The sequence below is a fragment of the Oryza brachyantha genome, chromosome 7, assembly GCF_000231095.2.
Source record: "Oryza brachyantha chromosome 7, ObraRS2, whole genome shotgun sequence".
Classification (NCBI taxonomy): domain Eukaryota; kingdom Viridiplantae; phylum Streptophyta; class Magnoliopsida; order Poales; family Poaceae; genus Oryza; species Oryza brachyantha.
In genome coordinates, this window is record NC_023169.2 from 238,783 (window position 1) to 244,782 (window position 6,000).

Here is a 6,000-nt window from a genome sequence, read left to right on the forward strand (position 1 = left end):
TGAATGGCTAGGAATATACGTAATGAATGACCTGACGAGGTATACACGTTGTAGTATTAATATTAATGCATACAATTCTATCATAGGAATGTATTAATTCCAATGTAATCTATACCATTCATTCGAAATCTTGGAATTAAATGCTTGACATATCTAGAAAATATCCAATAAATGGCATGCAATCCACATCAGTATAGTGGGTTATTAATATGTGTATCTAGAAAATATCTCATAAATGGTATGCAATCCGCATCAGCATAATGGGTTATTAATATGTGTATCTAGAAAATATTCCATAAATGACATGCAATCCACATCAGTATAGTGAGTTATTAATATGTGTTGGCACTACATTTATAGTATTGTTTTTAATACCTTATTGATTGCATGAGTTCTTAGCATCTTTTGATTGAGTCAAATTTGGCTACTTTAGTCATAAAAGGCCACTGAACATGCATAAAGTACAGCTGGGTATAAGGTCTATCCTATTTAATTCGTAATTTATTCACTTTACATCCGAGTGCTTTCTTATACTTTCAATTAATTAGATTTGCTCTCATTTTGTGTATCAAAGCAATGCATAGAAAATTGTTTGCTTCATCTTAGGTGGTTGTGCACACTCTTTGCAACTAGATTTGGGTATCTGTAGGTGTACTTGTATTATGCCTCATTTTTCCTTCAATAACATATACACAATTTCTTTCTTGCACAAATTAATGATAGGGGTAAGTTGTATATACTATGGAGCCATATGCATGCTCATTAAAATTTTAGGTGTCTAATCAAGAAACCCTTAAAGTATGTCTCATATGAAGAATAAGTAACATGTGTTCCATGATTCATTTTGTGTATTTAGAGGATAGTCTATTCTATTATATTTGCCCAATCATTACACTCTAATAGATGAATTTAGGGTACTCCATTGATTGGTCTAGTAGCCTAGTGCCTTATTATTGGGCCATGACCAAGATAGGGCCCACCCCTAAGACCTAAAGGACAACTCATATGCCAGTGTTGCTGATGAGTCCCAACTCAATCTTTAAGCCCACTGTACATGTATGGCTTATCAGAATCTATGGTTGAAAAGCGTAAAAGCTTTCACTTGACCATAAAACCAAGAGAAGTATATCCTAGGGCTAGCTTTCAAACAATCCCCTAGCATGGGTTTTGTCTCAGACATACACACGTTGAAATCATCGAAGAACATTTGACCATATATGGATTTGAGGTTTCATAAAGGATGTTGCTTTTCCTATGGTGGCCAAGTAATTTCTCACACATATGGGGCCAAACAAATCAAGAAAAGGACAATGTCGGCATGAAGTCAAGATGAGCAAGACGCACGAAGACCTTCAATCTGGTGGTGTTAGGCACACCTCCCGTCAAGATCAACTACCGACAGATAATGATATAAAGACATTTCTAGTCCTTAGAGTTTCTTTATGAAAATAAGGGCATTGAGGATTATTATACACTAGGATCACATGATGTACTCTTCCCTCATAGAGGAAGTAAGGTTTCAAAATTTGTTCATCGACCAAATACCACTTCCAAGTGGTTTCATTTCATGAATACCACTCAAAAACCAAGAAAAATGAAGTACACATAAGTTTAATAAAAACATGAATTCATTTTGTACTTGGTTGCTTTGTCGAGTTGTTTCTTAAGGAACCGACAATGAGAATATCGAGCATGTGCACCCGATACCCTGAACCCTGACACCCCCCCCCCCCTATCAAGTCCTCCTATCATGGTTGATTCCCCTCAATCAGGAAAAGGTAAGCATCTTAGACACATTTACCAACAAAAATTGTTTGGCCAAATGTGCATCTGAAGTCAACTAAAATGTTACATGTGTGGGGCCAAACCAATCAAGGAAATGTGATGTTGGCACGAATGATCAAGCAACATGTTGGCAAGATGATGTGTTTAAGTTAAGCCCAAGAAGGTATTTCACAAAGAGAAAATACATACATGCTTAGACCCTATGGTCATAAGCACACATGATATCTAGCTCAACTATAGAGAATACGATAGAGAGGCATTTTAGTTCCAATGTCTTGAGGCAAAAAAAAATAAGGGTATTTTGGTAAAACCGACACTCTTTGTACAAAAATGTATAGTTAGCATTTTCTGTATCACTCGAAGAAATTCAAGTCCTTGTCATTCTTCCTTAGGTTTCATATTACCACCATCGTCAATACCACTAAATTGAGGGTTTCCAATCCCCATGTAAGACTTTTTGTACCGTGTCTGGTATAGTAATGGAATGTACATTGTTGACGTCACTTTCTCATTATCACTTTGTTGATACAAGAAGAAACAATAAGATATACAAAACAAAGTGAATTAGGAATTTCCTGAGGTTAACCTTAGTTGAGTTCCTTACACCTTGAACTATGGGAGAAAAATATTATAGGATGCCTTCCATATGGGTTCTCCCATATCTAAATATAAAGTTATCGAATGATAGAGGTAGAAATTTTGGATGTGCAATATATAGTAGGGCTTGCAAAAAAAAACTATATTGAGGGTTTATCAAACAAACCATATAACTATAGATTGTATTTGAGCAAAAAATAGGAGCAATGCATAAAAGGAAATTAGTAGAATTCAAAGACATATGAATGAAATTGTGAGCCCTCTTCTATTTACACCTAATTCCATGGATGCACGAAAGGATAAATCATTGAGAAGTTCTTTTCTTCAGATAGGCGGCATACATTAGATACTTTCCTTCATGTATTCAACCGTCATCAATGTCAACTTGGAAACAATAGAAAGAGGCGCACGGTCTAATGGACAATGAAGAAAACTTGGTGGTAAAACAAGCTAATTCTTAATGAACTAACGTGAAGCTTCCTTAATAATGAATATACCTTTACTTTGGAAGAAGCAATATAATATGTACCATATATATGGGAAATGGAGCATGAGGATGTGATGTCCACAACACAAGGCTCAAAGTTGTGAACATGCATATAAAGATTTCTAGGTAGCCCATTCCCAGTTTGTTGATATGATGGTTTCATACCAATGGCTACGTTGAGGCAAGACGCCATATGGCTACACCAACCTAGCATAATATTAAAGTGGACGAGACATACATGTTCAAATGTCACCTGACCAAGCCTATAAAAGCCTAACCTAAAAGTCAAACTTGAGTCCAGTGGCAACCTAAAAGACGAAGCCAAGCCTTGCCCAAATGCCGGGCTTTCTTAGGCCTAGTTTTCTCCACTTTTCATGCTTTTGACTACTTTTTTTACCATTCAAGGACTTTTGGGTTTTCTGACCTTAAAATGTAGGCCCAAGCCTATCATGGTACGCTGCCGGGTCAGGCAAGTCAAGCTTAGCTTAAATAAGCCCGTAACAACTTAACATGGTTGTCTATGCAATTAGCCAAAAGGCAAGTTTTTTTTTTCAAAATCGGTGACATGGCATGGTATGGCATGGCTAGGCTTCTAACAATCCTACATTTTCTTGGAGAGATTAGTACGTTAACATTGACGGGTATAAAATTCATGTAGACAATTACCATGCATTCGAATTTGTAACAAGTATCATTCTTCTTTCCAGCTTATATATCAGTTAATCAGCTATGATATAGTGACTGCAATGATCCCTTGCTTAAATTTGTAATGCACTGATCACAGATTTCATACGTGGTTGGTTATCACATATCCACATTACTTGTCGCAAATTACATTATGAAATTTGGTGTTGATTATTTTCAGGTTGGTGGTGAGAATTAATCAATACACTTGTGTTGCGTTGGCATGCAGGACTCGATCATGGCGTCCATCAACGATCTGCCTCTGTGCATCCTGCAGTTAATCATGATGCTCCTGCCTGATCTCGGTGACGCCGTGCTCACCTCCGCGGTGTCGAGGATGTTCCGTGACGCGTGGATGGGGATGGAACCATGGAGGCCTACGACCTCGACGCCTCCAGCATCCCTCATCACTTAGTCGACCGCGACGCCGCGTTCGCCGCCCACGTGGACCGCGTCGTCTTCAACCACTCCGGCCCTGGCATCAAGTTCATGTCGCTCAAGCACACCCGCTACGACACCGACGGTGACCGGAGGGTGACTGCCTGGCTGGACCGCCTGGCGTCCCGTGACCACCACCTCCTGGAGAGGCTTGACGTCAGCATCGGTGCCGCCATGTACACGCCGCCGTCACTGTTCCGGTGCACGACGCTGGTGGACCTGCGTCTGGACTTGCACGCCGCCGTTCGTGGGTTGGACGACGGCGCCGTCCATCTCCCGGTGCTCAGGCGGCTCTCCCTGGAGCACACGGGGTTCAACAGCTCGACCCACTTCCAGAATCTCATCGACGGTTGCCCGTTGCTGGAGATGCTGCACCTGAGGTTCACCGCTCTCGCCCACAGGGAGGACACCGCGGGCATCGTCATCGGCAGCCCGTCGCTCCGGCGGGTGGTGTTGGAAGGCTGCGGCGGGTACGGCACGGTGCCGTTCGAGGTGACGGCCCCGAACGTGGATGAGTTCGTCTTCTCCGGGCGGAACGTGGTGGCCCTCGAGAGCGGCGGCGTGAGGAGGTTGGCGGCGAGGAAGGTGAGCCTGCTCATGGACGACAAGACGTGGTTCTACCATATGTTTGCATCCTTCCAGGTGATGCCCTTCTTCAACGTGGGGAGCAACATGAGTCGCATCATGTCCGGCTTCCAGGGCGTCGTCGAGCTCGCCATCTCCGGCTGGTGCATCGAAGTACGTTACGTACTAGCTTGTGTTGCGTCAGTCACTGTATTTGTGTTAATTAATTGACACATGTAATCTATATATGATGATTGCAACGCAGTACCTGTCGAGGATCGTGGACTGCATCGAGCTGCCGGAGTTGGGGATTCAGACACTGAGAGTGGAGGGCATGTGGCCAAACGAAGGCCAAGCAGGCATCGTCCTGCACCTCCTGCGCAGCTCGCCATGCCTCAGGAGCCTTTTCATCACCAACGAGGTCGGTCGGTCATCATCTGAGCAAAAGACATACCGAGAGGTACTACTATTTTTTATATCTTTTAGTATCTAAAGATATCAAAGTTTACGTAGAAAAAAATGGTACCTTCTCAAGGACAGGGAAAAAGTTATATCTATATAGGTCCTGTTTAGAGGTATTTAAAATGGCAAATGATAAAAGTTTTGGTGGCAAAAGTTTTAGCATTGTATTTTTGTAAGTTGGTGTTTAGAGGCGTGTAAAAGTTATTATTTTTTTGGCAAAAGTGAGAGGTGGTCCATGTCCCTATATACTTTTTGGTGTAATTTGCTACTCTCAAATACCAAATACAAAGTTGTCATTTTATTATTCTAGTGTTTAGATCCATTTTACCAAAAAATGCTTTAAAATGGTAAAACTTTTGCTATTTTGAAGGATCTAAACAGGGCCATAGTACATATCCTACTACATGGCTACAGCATGCATAATGCACCTGCAATTAACGTACAATTGTGATGATGTTGATCTTAGCTGGATCATCCCATGGATATATCGATCGATGTGCATCGGGAGCAGTACCCTAAAACGCCGGAGTTCCTCTTCGACGACATGCCCGGCCGGCTGAGCCACCTGAGGCGCTTCTTCATGTTCAACTTCACCGGCAACCACAACGAGATCAGCATCATCAACTTCGTGCTTTCAAGCTCATGCATTTCCATAGACCCGGACCAGTTCGGTGTCACCGATGTCTTGGGCAACGACTGGAGCTCCACCCAGCTTATCCTAGCATCGTACGTTCTAGTTAATTCGCAGCCCTGGATGCACGAATGACGACCAGCTCGAACGATTCATCCTCTCCTACATTTTATTTCCCTGCAACTGCTGGTGTCCAGTCATGTGTCTGCGTGCTTGCTTATCGATCGATCTGGCTAGTAGATGATGCCAGATAGATATCTTTGCATATGTGCATATGCAAATGCAATGCGACAGTAGTGTTTTATGAACTCTTATGATAAAAGACTATTTTTTTAAGAAAAGGACAAAGAAG

General features: G+C 41.9%; 1 pseudogene; it reads left to right on the forward strand.

The window, feature by feature from the left end:
* Positions 1–3,791: 3,791 nt before the first annotated feature.
* Positions 3,792–5,783, forward strand: LOC102708911 (annotated as a pseudogene).
* The last annotated feature ends 217 nt before the right edge of the window (positions 5,784–6,000 follow it).